We start from the raw sequence: 19335 nt of genomic DNA, 5'->3' as shown, positions 1-19335 counted from the left end.
CGATTTCCAAACAGGTCTGGTTTATTAATAAAGTATCTCAGTCGGCCGAACGGGTCTCAACGCCTCACGACGTGTGTTCCCAGACACCGTGAGATGAGAGAGAGCGACCAGTGCTCAAGCAGTCATATATATACATAACACATCATCATTCTAAAATGCTATTCGGCCCGCCCTTATACATGACATACCAGCTAGGGTTTGGTAAGTTATGACAGTTATGATAAGTCTTCATTCAGTCTAAACATTAGTGTTCTAGCAGAGGCTGCAGAGACAGTTTTCTGTTATGGGGAACACAGGGCACTGGCACAGGGGAAGATATAATGTTCTAGCAGGGAGACATTCCAACCAATGTTATCTGTTTGCTGCGGCTCATGAGCTAAGGGTCAGACAGTTCGGAGGCAGAGAAAATTCCATCCTTCATGAAGGAGCACCGTTAGTTGCATATAATTCACATTTAACTGCCTTTTACAACAACGCTTGCAAGACAAACTTGCACCTGGGCTACTGATTAGGCGTGGCTCTTGCACAGCTTCAAGGCCTCAGGGAGAGGAAAACAATGTATTTCTGCACGGCTCTACATTCCTCTCTATGTTAGCATTCAGAGTTCAAGCTGTGGCCTTGCACTGTGTGTGGATCTGAAGCATGGAATATATTTGCAAAGCGTTACAAAAAAAGGAAATGGCCCGCATTTACAAAATGGATTCCCAATGGTCACATTCAGGTTTCACGGTTTGCAATGTTTGTCACATGATGCGATTTGCTTCTGGCCAACATACTATTCATATAATTTGGGCTATGCATTTGTATTTACGGTCTAACATTACTACGGTTCCCATTCTACAGCATTCAGATGACTCTTTACCCTACATTGTGGAAAGCGATGCCTCAAACCAGTCATTTGGAGATGTCCTATTACAACGTAGCAGAGATACCAGCCAGGAACACCCCATCGCTCACTACTCCCGAAAACTCAACCCCTGTGAACGGAAATTACTCAATTATTGAGAAGGAATTGTTAGCCATAAAGGCTGCTTTCAAGGAATGGCAAAAACACTGTCAGAGTGGTTCCATAGGGTTGAGGTATGTACAGATCACTGTAATGTTCAGTTTCTGAGGTTTATGCAGTGCCGGAACAGCCAGAAGGCCAGGTGGGCATTCTTTGCATGCAGTTTGACTTTGTTATTACTTACATAGCTGGTACTCAGACCAAGAGAGCTGATGCTCTGTCCCGCTCCATGCAAGAGGGCTCTGACAATGAACCATCAGACTTCATATTATCTCCCATAAGGCATTTCATGGAGGCTATAGTGCCTTTACTGGTCTGGATCTGACAAGCCACACAATTGGAATCACAGGTACCTGAATTGCTGACACTGCTGATAACCAGATGGAAGGTGTGCTTCTGTTCCATGATGACCTCCTCCACATTCCCACACAGGCCTTGCAGACATTGGTTATCGCTAATCCAGAATGGAAGAGCATAGAACGACTGCTGCTACCACAGGTTGTCAATTATTGTGGCTTGATGTGAAGAAGCATGTGGAGGAGTATGTTGTCTCTTGCCCCACCTGTGCCCAAGTCAAGGTCACAAGAAAACATCCAGTGGGGATACTACAACCTTGGGAAGTATACCCCCATTCGTAGCGCACAATTGCACAATCGCCACAGACTTCATTGTGAATCTGACTCCAACATCTGGATATACCTGCATGAAGGTGCATGAAGGTGGTAGTGGACTGTTATATGAAAATGGTGCCTACATCATCTGAGATGCCTGAGATATTTTTCTATGGTGTGTTTCACTCCACGGACTGCGAGAGAAAATTGTGCCTGATCGTGACACAAAGTACACTTCCAAGTTCAGGAATGCCTTATGTCGTCATCTCGGCAATAGACCTGCGTTCAGTTCTGGATAACACCCGCAGTTGAATGGTCAGACTAAGAGAACTAACAAGACCTTACAACAGTTCTCATGTTATTACATTAATGCTTTATTTATTTTATTTATACCATTTTTGTAACACCCAGACTCAAGGGTATTACAGCGTTGGTACAGTATAAGCAGAACAGAGACATGTCAAAATCTCCTGGTGCAGTTAGTAGTGAGGTTATTCATATTTGTTGAAGAGCCAGATTTTTACCAGTTTCCAGAAGACAGTGTAAGATGTCTCATCTCTGATATGCAGTGGAAGCAGTTCCAGAGTGTGGGGGCAGTGACAGCAAAGCTGACGTCTCCTGCTCTGGCCTTTTTTAATCTTGTGGTTGTACACAGGGTACTGTGCGAGGAGTGGCGGGCAGTAGCCTGGTGTTTCAGTGAGCGGCTCTTGTTCAGATAGATGGGGAAAGCGTTGTAAATGCAACGATGGGCCAGTGTTAGAGTTTTGAACTCTATGCAAGCTTTGACAGGAAGCCAGTGGGCATTGCGCCTGGATGCAGTCATGTGGTCTGAGCGGCACAGGCACAGGGCTGCTCGAAGGGCTATGTTCTGGAGTAATTGCAGCTTCACTGAGTGTGTATCCCATAAAAGTAGTTTGCTAATGATAAGAGCTCTAGCGAGCGTGAAGCAGTTGGGAGGGGATAGACATTATCTGCTCAGTGAGATGAGCTTGGAAGAATATGCAGAGGAGGAGGCCATAGCGTTGATGTGCTTTGCAATCTAATTGGAGTACGTACCTGTCAGCAGCAGAAATTGCCTGATATAATGCTTGTCACTCAGCCACACGGTTCAGCCCATTTTTTTGGCAACTACAGTTTCCACCCTCGTCTCTTGCCCATGGCCCCCAGTCGAGCCTGGCAAAGTCCTGGCTGCCAACAATGTTATCACCCACTTCCAGACTGCACATCATCAGATTCGAGTCCAGCTGCAATCAGCACAGGCAGAAATGAAGACAGCTGCTGATAGGAAACGCTGTCTGGCCCTGGTCTATAAAAAGAATGACAAAGTGTGGCTTTCAACCTACCATCTGCTAGATCAAAACCTGCCTAGGAGCAGGCCCCTATTTTCAGTGGACCCTTTTGTATCCTGACCTGCATATTTCCAGTGGCTTTTCATCTCAGTTTGCCTCCCACCTGGCACATTCACCCATTTTTTCACATTCCTCTTTTGAAGTTTACCGCTCTGATTACTTTGGCCATGTACAGCCTCGCCCTGGGCCACTCTTCATTTCATGGACATCTGTGCGTCACAGCATCACAGAGGATGCCTTCATCTGTTGTTGGACTGTAAAGGCTATGCTGCTGTGATCATATGTGGGAACCTGCCTCTGATATCCATGCTCCCTGTCTGATTCAATGCATCAATGCATCTGGGTGCTCTGTCTGGTCTTTGGGGTGGGCAGTGTATCACTGCATGTGCTCACGCCACTTAATTGTCATCATCGTGGCATTATCCCTGCTGTGGAGGCAAACATGTTTTTGGAACCGCACATGTGCAGCGATCGGGCAGTGTCCTTTCACACTGGTGTAGTGCATTATGCTTGGACTGTTGAGTACAGCACCAGGGAAAAAGAGTATTGGCCTTGGCCTTGTTTACATACCAGCAGGCATTTAAACCCCAGTTTAGACATTGCACTTTGCGTCACAACCTCTCCTGGTGGACGTGACTCTTTTAGGGCCTGTCACTCGTTCTGTTTCCGTGTGCTTCCTGCTCTCATCCTCATAACGAGCATGCTGCCTCCTCTTTCTTCTTGGTGCCTGTCTTGTATTTCCGGTCTATACTCTGATGGCTACTTTGCTCTACATTCCTGCTGGCTATCTTGTTTGCCTTGCCTGCTGGCTACCTTGTCCACCTTACCACCTGACTACCTTTATCTCCCTTTCTTTATACCATCTCCACCCCTGTCCAGTACCTTGATCTGTTCTGACACCATGTAAATCAGGGGTGGTGTCCCTCTGTGGTGCCGGGAGGGTTGCCACCATCAACAACACACTTATTATTAACTCTGCTGGGGTGGCGGGTGGCACTACCTTGCTGACCATTCACCGGACCAGACATTGGGGACCCTCAACGTGGAGCCAATGGACCATGTTCAGAATTGGAACACAGATGCAAAGATGCTGCGTGGGGCATTGCATGACATGTATGGTACATTTGCAAACAAGTATAATAGTCTGGGGAGAATCATCATTTTACATAGTGCAATCCTACCCATCAGGGAACGCTGAAGCTTTTTTCAAATTTGTATGGCTTAATCAATTCCAGTTAATTGTATCATGGTATTGTACTTGAATGTTTCTTGCTTTTTTGAGAGTATAAAAGATTTATATTTCCAAGTATATGAAGGGTCCATATTCCCATCTTAACCCCCAGTTTGGTAGTTATGTTTTTATTAATTATATGATTGTGACCTTCAACTTCTATACCTGTCCTCAGTCCTGATTTGCCTTCCACTGCAACATCTGGTCTTCAAGTCACAATCTCTCACCCCATTGTAAAGGACCAATGTCATCGGCTCTGTTATCAATGGTAAATTCTGTACGTGTTTGTGTGCCAAAAATGCATTGCTTTGCCTGTGATTTTTATAAATAATTAAATATATAAATATTCCGACTTCTAAAAAATAGTTCCTACAGTTCACAGCTAAAGGTTCAAGTGCAATGGTGAAAAGGATCGGGACCCAGGGCAGCCTTGTATAGAGCCTCTGCTCAAACCCTATTTGGGTGAGATTTGTTTGCAGTTCTTACGCGTGCCAAATGTTCAGTATACAGCAAGCAGATTCATCTCAATATACCTGTTCTTATATCATAACCCTTTAGCACTCTTAACAGTGTGACAAATCTGGGAAATGCATCCCTTCTTCCTAGGGGGGAGTGACCCCCTTTGAGGCTAAGGAGGTGAGCCTGCTAAGCAAGACCCTCCCTAGGGGTTTGGGAAAGCAAGACCTCACTGGGAGTGACTACACCTGAGGGGACCAGAACTCCCATTCCCTGTGGAACTCCCTACACAACAAACAACATCTGCAGACTTCAGAATTCAAGAAAGAGATTTCTCCTTTAATCATGGGACTCAAAACAACCTTGATGACAGTTACAGACGTTTGTCTCAAAGCATTGCTAGTTACCTGGAGGACGTGACAGTTGATCCTGCCCAACACATCCCTTTTGATCACGGGATACAGATAAGAAGGCAGTCTTCCTTAAATGGAGAAGAAGAGATACACGGAGGGGATCCTCTGACATTTGCATGACAGGGAGAGGTGTTGCTACACTTCTCAGCGGAGCCAGCCAGGCAACAAGCCACAATACTGTGGTGAGACCAGGACCATGAAAACCCGGTCCCAGTTGGAGGCGTGACCACACCAAGGACATGGTGGGTGGGGAGCTACTACGCCAAGCCCAGCTTGTGATGGAAAACGACTCCTCCACTTGAAACAGAGAAGGAGCCAGCAAAAACGGAAACAGCGGGCAGCACTCCGGTGAATGCCAGAGAGTGGAAGAAGGCTACAAGTCAAGCAAGTGGAACCGACTCACTGGATGAAGCCCACAGTCAGAGAAGGTAGACAGGGTGTCCACAGAGTAGGGGAGAGAGAGACCAGAATGGAACAAGGTAAGTGGAAAGCATTGCCCCAACCTCAGGTCACAGGTTCACAGGCCCTAAGGAAAATGAACATTTTCTTAAAGAGAACAATAGGGAAAGGACAGAAGGCATGGTTATAATATTAAATCAAACAGAGTATAGACCTTACGCCAAACCAAGAGTGTATCTAAAAGAGGGTTATCAACAACCCCAGGAGATAAATAAGAGTGTGAGATTGGGGCAACCCGTGGAACCTTAAGAATACAAAGAGATACAACGAAAACAAGTTGATGAGAAATTCAGTGACAAGCTAAGAGTGCACCATGAGAAGAGGGACCAAACCATATGATGGAAAGGGATTAAGAAGCTATGCCTTCCTCTACACCAAATCAAAACTTTTCTGGAACTTGAGAGTTTCTGGGTGTTTGGAGAAACCTATTTTTTATTTTTTTATTAGATGTTCTGGTTTACATTTTAAACCTTTCATCTTTCATTGATGACATATGAATTATTACTGATAACTACTTTCAGTTTTCTTTCAGTATCATCTTTAAAAAATGAACAATTGTGAAAATGTCCTTTTTTGTGTCCCCTTGAAGGAATTTCGCCCAACTATCTTCTGGTTCCAGTTGCGTTGTTGTAGTCAGGAACATATCTCTGAATTGTGTCTTTCTTTCAATCAGAGCAGGGCAAGCGATGACGATATGCTTCAGAGTTTCAAGCTAATTTTCTTGTTTACATAAGAGGCAATTCGCCATTTTTGCTGGCAGCAGTTTCCCCTTTGTCATAAATTCTCAGTTGGGTAAAAGGTTCAACCGAAACCGCAAGAAAGTGTCTCTGATTTGAGAGGAGGGGAATCTGTGTAAATAGGATGGAAGACAGTTTGTTGAGTGAGTGTCAAATTTGCTTTCTAAATTTAGTTTGTATTTTTCTTTCGTCACAATAGTCTCGATCCAGTCGTTCTGCCTGATTTTTCTTTTGGCTTTTTCCAGACCTTAACATAACATTTCTACTGAGATGTTTGCTGCAGTTCTGATGTTATCCATGTGTCGTTTCCATGCCTTCAGAGTGGTCGCTTGTGATGACATTTCTTTTTCTTGGAGTATATGAAGGGCCAGGATCGAAGTGTCTGAGAGAATTTTCCTGTAGAGATCAGGTTTTCGACATATGTTGAATGATTTTAATGACTGAAGGGCCAGTTCGTATCTAAGCCGTGCGATTGGGAGTGTTGCTGGTAAAGACAGCACTTTCCTCCAAAAGAGTCCCTCTGGTTTGTGCCATATCATTCTATCAATGTTAATCATCGTTTCACTGCCGTACAAGAGGATTGCCACAACATTTTGTCTGTAGAATGATATAATTGGCTGCATTGAAAATCTCCCATATTTTTGATGCAAACAGCGACCTTGTCTAGCTAGCGATAGAGCTTTTGCTTGTAGATGATTACTCCAGTCTTTTTCTGTAGGTGATTGATTTAACCATATTCCAAGATATTTCACAGTTGACACTTGCGCTAATTTTTGATTGCACAAGTATAATGTTTTCATGGCGCGTTTCTTTGCGTGCATCGGGGCTAAGAGCATCACTTTTGTCTTCTGCGTGTTTATTTTTAGGTGGTTTCTGGTTATGTATTTTTCCAGGTTTGTCAAGGCTATTTGCAGGCCCCTTGGGATTTGTGAACATAACACAATGTCATCTGCATACATGCAGCAGGGGAAGCATATTTTATTTAACTTGGGTGGGTTTTCTTCTGGGGTGTAGATCCCCCTTTCAAAATCTGCAGTGAACAGATTGAACAGCGTCGCTGCCAACGGGTGCCTTGCTTGAGTCCGTTGAATGTGGGGATGGCTTCAGAGATAGTTCCGTCTTTTGCTAACCTCACTCTGATCGACATATTTTTGTAAAGTTGTATTGTTGGTTCTAGCACGTTGTTCGGACATCCCTAACTCCGCAGTTTTGGCCATAATAGATTTCTGTTAACTAAGTCAAATGCAAGTTGTAGGTCGATAAATGCTGCGTATATTTGTCTTTTGTTCTTAATAGCCTCCTGTTTTAGTAGGTTTAATAGTATTAGATTGACATTTGTACCGAGAAGTTTGACAAAACCAGTTTGTCTAATGGATATGTGTTTTTCTTTAGCCCAGGCATTCAATTTCTCTATGCGTATAGTTGCAAAAATCTTTCCCATGGTTTCTAGTAAAGCAATTGGTCTATAATTACGGGGACCTTTGGTGTCCCCTTGTTTATAGATCGGGATCAGTACCACTTTTTGCCATGATGGTGGAATTTTCTTGGTTTGGTCAATCGCCCTGAAAATTTGGGTGCAGATTTCCGTCCATATCACTTTATTTGCTTTGATAATTTGATTTGAGAGTCCATCGGGACCAGGAGCCCGGGACGGGTTTAATTTGACTATAGCCCTCTCAATGTGGTCAAGCTCCCATGTGAAGTTCCAGAGGCTTCGTTGGACCATTTCGTCCTCCTTGTCTTTATTATCTGAAGCTTTAAATAGGTTCATGAAGTGAGCTTTCCGCCTTTGTTCTTTCCATAAATCTTTGGTATTACGTTTTCTTAATGCTTGCAACATTTTTTCAGCATCCGTTTGATGTTGTAAAGCTCTATTACTCTTCATATTGTTTTTGAATTGTTGTCTGCGCTTTCTTATTTTTATATTATTGTATTAGTTTTATATCTCTTCTCATTTCTTTCTTTTTATTTGCGATTGTTACAGAGTACACATGTGTACACTCATAGGTCTTGTGTTTACTTACAGTCGGCAAGAGTTTATTTTTTAATTGTCAACTCTTTTTGGATGACGACAATGATTAGTAAGGTCAAGAAGAAATATCTCACAGACAGAGGAGAGGTCAAAATTACACAAACTCTAGAAGCAGGTTGCACAGCTTAATTTAAGTTGCGTTTCCTTTAGTGGTATTGTCAGGTAGACAATAGGGTTGACAGAAGACTTTATTTATTGTTTTGATGAGCACCTTAGTATGGTTTTGTAGGCAGGAATTTCCCTTTAGAAATAAGGATAGAAAGGCATTTCTTTCATTTGAGATTAAAAAATCTTGTTCAATACGATGACTTTTGATCCAAGTCCATCTTCGGGTCTACCACAACAGCCACTTACATTCTAGATAATCAAATGCCTTGACTGCATCAAGGGATAATACTGCAATTTATTCTCTTCATTTCAGTGATTTGTCCATTACATGATGTAAACTGCACCGGTTCATTGACATATTCCTGCCTCAAATGAAACTGCATTTATCTGGATGAATGAATGTAGGTGTTATCCCCAAGTACAGTGCTCATAACACTGCAACCCTCCCTGACAAAATGATATTCCTTTAAGGAACATCAACATCTACGTTATGAATGAATGCTTAAAATGTGACTAACTCTACCTTAGCGATAGTGCCTTTCTGAAGTTATTGACCTGCGACCATGGACTCTGCCTATTATTAAAAAAATAAACTCTATAGTCCTCATGGAAGCTAACTCAGCCAGATCAAATGTCATACACCCCTAGTGCATGACTGACTTTTACCCAGCCATTTTGGATTTTCAGAGGTGTATGTCTGATATGAATTCCCTAAACTGCAATATTATAACGCTTAATAATACACATTGTGTCAACCTCTGAATGATGAAAAGCAGGCTAACGAATGCTAGATATTTTACTAACTCTAGGGTCTGGCATGCAATCTTGCACTTCAACTTTAATAATTTGATCATATTCAGAAGAATAAAAGGTTGAGTTCTTCTTATCCAGATCAAACCGGAACCCTGTATGTTACACATAGATCTCTGCAGTAGGTGTATTTCTCTATAGAGCTGTCTTACTTCAAAGTTTAATGTGTTCTCCCACTTGGAGAACATTCCCAGATGCACAGGGTTCCGTATCCTCCTATTGCTGACCTCCTTTGCCAGCCTCACCAGGCCTCCCATCCCCCCTTCACCTAACCATTCTCTCTCTTCATGAAGCCTTAGAGATTTGTTGAAGATGTATGGCTCTTGATGGAAATTTGTGAAGCTTAATGCTTGAAGAAAAAACTATGGGACAAATCTACCCAAATATTTTTATTTTTTTATTTGATTGTTTTAGTTTATTTATAACTTTACAAAAAATGTCATATCAATTCAAATTCATATAATCAGAAATTCACCCTTACTTTACAGAAATGATTAAGATAACATTTAAATTAAGCTTTTTAAGAGGAGAAAGTATAAAAGGAAACACAACATATACTACATTTAAAATTGCTCCCCAAAAATAAAAGACATTTCAATAATCAATTTTCAAACTAACTAAAACTAAACTCCTCTTTATGTTATGTCGCAAACATTTTTTAAGACGGCAATCAATCTAATGTTTAATACAATCTCCATGAAGCATTTGTAACCATAGTTGCTCTCTATACACTTCACTGATGTTATTCACAAAATCTCAAAAATAAAGTATTCTTTGGAGAAGCAGAATAGGACAAACGAGCAATAAATGTAATAAAGTCTCCTCCTCACCAGTTAGTCGGCAAAATCGACACTAATTCCAACTTCCCAAACTCAGATATCGAATATTTACAATCTCCTGGGTTCCCATAACATTAAACCGATAACGCATAGTGCTACTTCTGAAAGATCTACTGAGATATTTTCTTATATAAGACTCTGGTTCCGGATACCATTTCCAGAAAGAGACTGTTTGCGAGTATATTTTAGTATTCAGAATCACTGTGTTATTTTCGCACAAATCATTGGCTCTAATTAACTTCGTAACCTTATTTGGGTTCTGGATCAGAATTTGTATAGATGATCCCAAATTCTGCAAAACGTGTTCAGCATCCCTTCTGAGTTCTACCATGAAGACCTCGGAAATGTTATCACCAAGTGTTCACTACAGAGCAACCTTTTTTTATGTAATGCACTTTCGCAGTAGCGATAATCTTTTCCATTGCATACAGCTTTTGAGGGACTGCAGTCCTAATTCATAACCTATGAACTCAATAGGTACACACTTAGGAAAGTACAGCAATAGACCCCTCCAAACAATACCCTCCATGACTTTTAAATAGTCTATTAAATGAAGTGAGAAAAATTCTAAACCATATGATAATCGTGGCACCACCTTAAGGCGGTAAAACTCTCTACAAGGTTTCATAGTGTATTTCCCAAATTTACGTTCAATTAGGCGCAACTGCCTTGATGCTGCAATGGCCTTGACCTTTAAACAGTTTTTAGAGAACATTTTGGAACAAGTACTCAAAATGGAATAGCCAAGATAGTGAAGTACATTCTGACTTTTTATCATTTTACCTTCACCTAACCACCTGTGTTTGGCATGACTCGTACTACCCCAACCAAGATGAAGGATGACTGTTTTTGATGGAACGATCTTTAATTTAAGTTCAGCAATAAAAGATCTAAAAACTTTTATTAAACGCTGTATACCAATTCTTGCACAGTCCAACAAGAGAAAGTCATGGGCGCGTAAGATATTGATTTCAGACTCATAGAGCCTAATTTGGGCGTTACTAGGCCACTATGATCTAGCGCTTTACCAGCACCCGAAACGTATACATTGAACAGTGTAGGCACTAAAATGCACCCTTGTCTAAGTCCATTTTGTGTGACTATGTCCTTAGACATTAGACCTTCTGAATTTAGCCAAATCCTCATCTTAGTATTGGAGTATAAGTGAATGATTAGATCCAATAAACGCTTCGATATTCCCAATACCAAAATCCTTTGCCACACGATAAGTCGGTCCACCATGTCGAATGCCATCGAGAGATCCATGGAAGCAACATTGTAGTCACATTAAAAGAACGCAACCACAGTCAGTACCCACATTTTTTCTAAAGCCTATTTGTCTCCGATCCAAAATATTGTTCTCATTGTCCACACCTGTATGTGTTCTAAAACTATTGACGTAAAGATTTTAGAGTCTGCGTCCACCAGAGCTATAGGCCTATAATTCATTGGGCATATGCAGCTTCCTTTTTTTTAAAAAAAATGGGCAATACATATGATAAATTCCAAGAGGGAGGCATTTTCTTGGTCCTGATGAAATCGGAAAAGAAGAGGTTCAGTATTCTGGACCAAAGGGGAACATTCTGTTTCAAAATAGCATGTGATAAATTGTTGGCACCTGGTGTGTTCGAAATTTTGGAATTGAAATTATATATTGAAATGTTTTCTACAGTAACATCTAAACACCATTCGTACATAATGTACAACGATGAACAATGACCTGAATCCACTACTTTATACAGATATTCAAAATACTGTACCCAAACCTTCTCCGTGATCAGGTTTATAGCCAGCTGTACTTGAGTGATTTCGGTACTGTTAACCAAAGACCAAAAGTTATTAATGTAAAGCGGACCTATGGTGTATCATCCAATTTTTGTACAGCTGTCTTATGTTTTTTATCTTGGAGTAAAGTAACAGTGTATCGCCTCAGTGTCTATGAAGTATTCTTACTTCTTTACGTAGCTGAGCTTTATGCTCCAGAACCAAAGAATCAGGCGCATGTTTGTGTTTTTGCTGAATGAGTAATCCTGAGATATCCAAGTTTTTCAGATTATTTATTTTATGCCTCAAGTAACCAGGAAAATGTTCAACTGAATAATTGATTTTTTTTTTCCAAGGTAGTTGAGTTATAATAATGTAACATGATTCCCATAAACTTTTGGGTCCTATGGGGAGTCCACTTGACTCTATTCCATCTAATGTTGATTTCAGTCCCCTCACAATAGGCAACCTGAGGAGCCATTGCAATGGGCCATTTTAAGTTCAAGACGAGCTTAGAATGATCACTGCATGATGAAGAACGCCTCTCAAATTCATCCAGACTAGCAGCCAATTGTTGGGACATGAAAATATAATCAATTACCGACGAGGTCCCTCTAGCATGCCAGGTGGGTAAGTTGTTTGCCACAAGTTTGAGGCCCCGGCTGCTTGCCATGGTCAGCCATAGAGTGCCTTGAAATAATTTGTTCCCACTTTGAGTGACAGATTTACCCAAAGAGGCCAGCGACTCTTCAATACTAACAGATTCCTGATTGCAATTAGCATTGAAATCACCCGCTAATATGATGAGCCCTCCTTGCTTTGCGTAGAGCCATTCATCAATTAACCCACTCAGAGTATCCAGGGCAGTTACCAACTGACTATCTGCATGATCTAGTGAATTCCAGTAAACATTTATTATCATCAAGTCCATTAACCCCACAGGGAGATCAACACAATAGGTAGCAATCAAGAAATAGTTTAAGATTTGCCAATCTAAAACTTTATGAATTGTAGTTCCCTGTCTGCTGTGTGCCATTAGTAGTGCCCCCTTAGGGCATCCCCACAAATCACAACTAGCATGCACAGAGAGAACATCAAAACCATCCCATGCTAAGTTACCCCTGGCCCAGGTCTCTTGCAGTAATATAAAGTCAAACTGTGCTAGCTCATGTAATAGCTTTTCGTTCGAGATCAATGCGAATTACCACTAGAATTCCAGGATACTAGTCAGAGATTACCAGGTAGGCTAAAGAGGTGGACTTAGCATTTTTAATTGGGCAATAGATTCACAAAGGAACATAGCCAACCATCTCCAGTCTTGGGCTTCAGTTGTTTTAGGATCCGGTCCATCACAAGAACCCATCATATCCTCTTGGCTTCACCCCGACACTACAGCAGAATGCACATTCCCCCACAAATTCTTAATAATGGCACTAGGGGAGATGAAAAGTGGTGATGTCAAAACCTTGTTTCTGTAAAGACCCCACCTCCTTTAATAACAAATAACGAACAAGAGGGAAGGGTATGATTAATCTAACATAATCATACCTATATCGTGCATAAAATCAATCAGTTTCATGTCGTCATAAGAGATTAGGCTTAGTTCCGGTATATCAGAAAATAATGTAAGTATATAAGATCTGTTAAGAGAATAAGGTCCACCCTCCTCAAATAAATACTTCATGGTGAGACTGGGATCATCTGGAAACACTGGGGCTATTAAACAATTACCTATCTCAAAGGAGTTCTTTCTCTCTTGTGACTTATTACTGGCTCCAGTATAGTCCCCAGATTTCATCATAATTTCTTCATTGAAGTGATCTGTTTTGTTTTCAGCTGGTCCCTGTACTAAAGTGTCACATCTAGGGATGTTACTCATATCATGAGTTCCCCGGGAGTCGACTTCCTGTTGAGTCCTACCTCCATCTACGGTTAGGCTCTTTTGCCATAGCATACTGTCAATTAACTGTCTTACTGAGTCTTCATCCATACCCTTGTGTGACTGACAAGCTCTCTCCAATAAGGAACAAGCATTTTCTGATGAAGTATTTAACACTGCTATGTTTGGTAGAAGATGATCCCCTCTTCCCATAGCTGGTGGGACATCCTTAGTAGGAGGGTGGTTCAAGTCAATCACACTAACTTGAAGTTCGCAACGTGACCTTAATGAAAATATATTTTGTTTTCCTTTAAAAGGGTAATTTACACCTGTAAGAGCCCTAAAAGGAGCACTAGGTGATCCTTCTCCAGGTGCCAATGTCCCATGGGGGATTACATTAACATCCTTCCTTGAAGAGATGGACCTGACTAATGTTGGAGTAACAGTTCTCGAAGGGGCTGCATGATATTTAAATATATCAAATATATTGTTTACCCCATACTCAATAGATTTTAAGTGCAGATCAATACTCTCTGTGCCCCACTTATTTTTCAAAGCTTCACATAATCTGTTGGAGCCCTCTAGATATTCACATTGTTGGTACAAGATCTCTTAGACTGAGGTATCCAGGACTTTAATCCTTGTTGCTCACTGGCACCTGAAAACTCTGAATCAGCAATCATAAGAATGTCCTCCTCCACCCAACTTTCGTCTATTAAATTACGTAGTCCCTTTTCCCTTAGGAACTTTCATGAAAATGTATTTATAGTTGTCTTTGCCAGTGGCAATTTACGTTTGTTTTTTTTCTCCCTTTTTTTAGAAATGTTCACGTTAAATTTGGCAGAGTCAGAAGAGGTGGGAGGAGGTGGTTCAAGATTGGTTACCTCTACCATTTCATCTATAACTTTATTCCCCCTATTTCCTGAGACATCCTCAGATACTTTCTCCACAGGAAGTTCAGTATTTGGATCCAACACCCTTAACATATGTTCCACAGGTTTTTGAAAAATCATAGATAGCTTGTCGGGAAGTGTACATACGGCCATCAAAACTTCATTCAAGACTGCGGTGTGCTTTCTCAATTGCACCAAAATTTGATCATTCAACAGGCCAAACACAAGCCCCAATTCAGCTGAACCCTTCAGTGGCAGTATGTTTTTCTCATTCCTACATGACAGGGAACTATCCAATTGCCCATCAATTACATTGTGATGTTTGGATAATCCCAACAAAGAGATTTCCCTAGAAAGGAAGATTGGAAGGGTATCCAAAAAAGAGTGATTTAGAGCCGGTTCGCTCAGAGGTTTCACACATTCATTCCCTATTGCAGAATTATATGTATTACCAACTGCCTCTACATCACAATCTTCACCAAAAAGGAGTTGTGAAGATTCCAAACCATCAACTGTATGAATGTTAATTGGCATTATAGCATTATTAAATTCACTTGAACATAGTTGAGCACATCCCAACATGTCCTGATCGGAGACAGAGCAAGGGGCATCGCTGCTGCTCTAGAAATACTGACCCTACTTGTGATGGGAGGAGCCGCAGCAGCTGACATAGCGTCCTTTTTAAGAAGTGACTTTTATTCTTCATTTTTGTGAACTACAACAACAGAAGACCACGATAACCCAGCACAGAGAAGACAAGTCCAGATAAGATGAAATAACTGACAGCTTTCAAAGTAATCTCTGAACACTGTGTTTGTATATCACGGTTATAACACAAACCACGCACCGCAAGCCACGAGACACAGCCCCAGGGCAACAGGCCAACAGGCACTCTGTCGCACTCTGTGTGTTGGCTAAGTAGTGAACGGCTCTGTTAAGGGGCATGGCTTCACAACACTGTAGCTTTCCAATGCATCTACAGATAAAAAAGAGATGCACAGTGAATATACGTAACTTTATAATAGTTAGACAAGTGTGTAGTGCCTCTAGTTAGTCCATGTGAACAAAGTCACATTTAGTAGAGTAATATAGCCTTCATCTGGCGTCTATCAGGAGTAGCTTCCAGCCAGCGTTTTCAGGCCAACAGGCACTTTGTCGCACTCTGTGTGCACGCACGCGGGTGTGTGCAGCCTGTTGGCTAAGTATTGAATGGCTCTGTTAAGGTGCGTGGCTTCACAACACTGTAGCTTTCCTATGCATCATTTAGTAGAGGAATATTGCGTTCATTTGGCGTCTATCAGAAACAGCTTCCAGCCAGCGTTTTCAGGCCAGCAAGCACTCTGTCGCACTCCGTGATCTGCCCAAGTCTAAGTAGGAGGTGTGCAGGAACCTGTAGATTTTTGCATTGGGTAAAATGACAACAACATGATTTATGGTGAGGGGGACAAGAATGTCAACCTATTGCCATTCTACAAACATAACAAAACTAAAGAAATGATCCCTGGTAATACCACAACTTCTTGTAGACCTATCCTTGTAAAGGAAATGAATGGTCGCCCAGAGGATACTTCCAATCCCTGGCAGTGTTAGAAATTGTCACATATGGAAACGTTATCTGGCATTGGCGCATATTGTGAAGCCATTGTGCTATACTTGTGCCTAAAGGTTACCTGCAGAATAGTTACAATTTTTCCTTTAGTAAACGGCTCCTACATTAACTATCAGAGAAATTGGATGGTGTAATTTCCTCCTACAAGGTGTTAATGTTTGTTACAGTAGAACTGAGTGCACGCATAGCTGTGAGATGCATCCAATTGAAAGTGAGGGGGGCATAGGAGAAGGAGGAAGTGGTGCACTTTTAGTCCAATTGGTGCTGCGCTGTGATTAAAGAAGGTTATGAGTACCCACAGCTCTGTGCAGGTTTTCTTTCTGCACATATACCATTCATGATATGAAAGATGTGTTGTGAGGCGGTTGAATAAGTTATCCATAGCTTCTAGCCCGCCCCTGCATCAATACTGCTAAAATGAGAGATGTTACTCACTGAGACAGCCATTCTGCCCTTAGCCCCTGCCGGAACAGCAGGGCCTGGGAACAATGTGAGCTGAAGATGGCGAAAGCATTCAAATTAACTTTGTAATCATAGAAAAGCATGCACTAGACACAAAGCAAATATCCACTCCAAGTGACGAACATGAACAATAGGTAATATATGCATTTAGACATGAGGAACATTAACATTGTATTCACAGACATGAAGAACACTAACATAACCAATGTATAGGGTGAATGCAATATGAACAAAACGCCAATACAGCTTGTTAACGCAGAAGCTAGAGTGTAGTTGGGCAGCAATCTTATTAAAAAGGGAAGCCGCAGCCCGTCTCTGAATGAACACAGGGCTTAAAGACTCTGGCAAACTCAAAAGGCTGAATCCACAGAAATACTTGTCTGTGCGGAGCCCAGACAGTGACTAACAAATAATGTTGTTGTTAAAGTGAAATTAGGGAGGATCGGTACAGCTAAACAAAGGCATGAGATAGCAATTGCCAAGACGCAAGCAGTATACTACCAGTTTAATTAAAGTTTTATAAGAGCCCAACCAGCCTTGTTAGCCAGGTGCAACAAAACAGTAAGCCAAAAGACTTCATGAGGAATAACTCAAGAGTGTACCTAGTGGCAATAGAAAACATGACACACACACATTAATATTAGCTGAAATCTCAATGAATAAGAGGTACATCTATTCCAGACACGATCCAATCGCACGTGGTCCATAATTGGAGAACACTGGCCATTCATTAGGAGCAAACACAGATAGGACACCTGTCGTACAACCTAAATGCACACAAAGACATGAAGCGCCACACAAGGCCAAGTACAAAGGGATTGCCCAGTCTCATGGCCTGGGCATGAGGAATGGTAACTTTGAATTGGGGGAAGAATGCTCTTTCCCCCTACTCTATGTCTGGCTGATATCCTGATGACCTGCCAAGTGTCCAAGGTTGGTAAGCAATTTGCCAACCTATCAAAATCCTGCCCATCAAGTAGAATGCCAACCAACCCTTGCCGTGCAGAGGATGTACTTTAACCTTTATCAAAATAGGGGTGGTTCCAGATGAAGCCATCAGATACGTATAACCCAATTAATTGTTGAACTTGTATGTGATCTATATATAGCCAAACCCACTAACCTATTCCCATTCCCCATAGGTTTTGTAAACTGATATTATGATGTAATTGATGACACATTTGGAGAACTTAAGCCACTGTTTTTGATAAGTATAAGGAGTGCGATGAGATTTCAATGCTTGTATGCTGTCCCAGCTTGGTTTCGATGTGAATAAACTTGGGTTCTGCTGTGCACTTTGTCTACTCTGTCATTGAGCCTGGTTTGGATTGACTCTATTTTCTCTGGGCCTATCGGGACTTTTGGGCCACATTAACAGATGGTAGCAAACGATGTCAACCCTGTTCGTGCTCTCTCCATGTTGGAGTGGTCCCCAACCTCTGCATTTAAGACTCATAAAGTTGGATACCCAGACCTCCAGAGTAATTCTAACAGACATATCCCAACTAGGAACAGGACTAGAGTCTTCCCTGCTTTCCATGCCTCTAGTCTCTGATACAGAAAAAGTTATGAAGTCAGCTTACCATTTGCATTGCCAGACTGATTCTGTGAAGTGGAACCAGCCAATCATAGAGTGAAAAGGGCAGGCTTTACATGCTAATCTTAACCCACATTTTACTCTGTTGGCTATAGCCTCCTTTTCCCCTGATGGCCATTTCACCACTCTTCCCTGTCACCCATTCACTGTTTCCTCAACACTTTCCTCTCTTGCATATCCCTGCATCCACCAGTGCATTTTTCTGTGAGTTCCTGTTAAGTGTTTCTGCTTTCACCGCCTGGCCCCCTGTTACTGCTTCACATATAAAACCAAAGATAAAATGAATACGCATTTAATTTCTCAATAGTGGTCTACAGGTCAACATAATATTCTAGATATTTAATGTGGAGACCCCAGCGTGTACTATTTTAGATGTGTTTTTCTATCAAGCAGAATCCAATTCTGGGGAGGCTGTAACCAGTAGCTTTCAAGCAAGAGATAAAAAAACAAGTTTATGCTTCTGATGGGCATTGCTGGAAATGGACAAAATGTACTGGGGTAACTCCCCCCCTTCGCATGCGGGGGCGAGAGGGGGGAGGCTCAGCGGTGCGGGTGGGACTGGTGCTAAGTTGTCAGTGGTGGGGGCGGGACTGGGAGCGGAGCTAAGTGTTGAATGATGTGTGTGCTCTGAATATAGGATGCTGGCTGCTTTGCATAAAAACAAAGTGTATTTTGGGAACATAAGAATAACCACCAATTTATCAAACATGTGTGTGCAAGTAATGAAAACGTTCATTCTTTCTGAGCAAACAAAGCACACTTGGGAAGGTGCTCATTTCCTCTGTCAGAATAGTCACCCTGCAGATGTTTCTGTGAGCTTGTGCCTGAGTTACATGCATAGAAACACTGTGTCTATGTGTGCAGCTGAGGGGAGATAGGCAAAGAGCGCTGTAAACCCCCCGCCCCCTAAGTAGAGGAAGCTCACTGCCGCTCGCGGCAGTTTCCAAGCATCTGAGACATGGTGAGACTTGTGGCAGTTTCCTGAATGCTGTGTCTCAGACACAGCATTCAGGAGATAGACGACAGTCAGAGGCAGAGACCTTTTGCAACTTGGGAGGGTTTAGGCCTCGTGTCTACACG

Source organism: Ambystoma mexicanum, chromosome 3p (genome assembly GCF_040938575.1).
Source record: "Ambystoma mexicanum isolate Mex_15411 chromosome 3p, UKY_AmexF1_1, whole genome shotgun sequence".
Classification (NCBI taxonomy): Eukaryota; Metazoa; Chordata; class Amphibia; order Caudata; family Ambystomatidae; genus Ambystoma; species Ambystoma mexicanum.
This window is presented reverse-complemented; position numbering follows the sequence as displayed.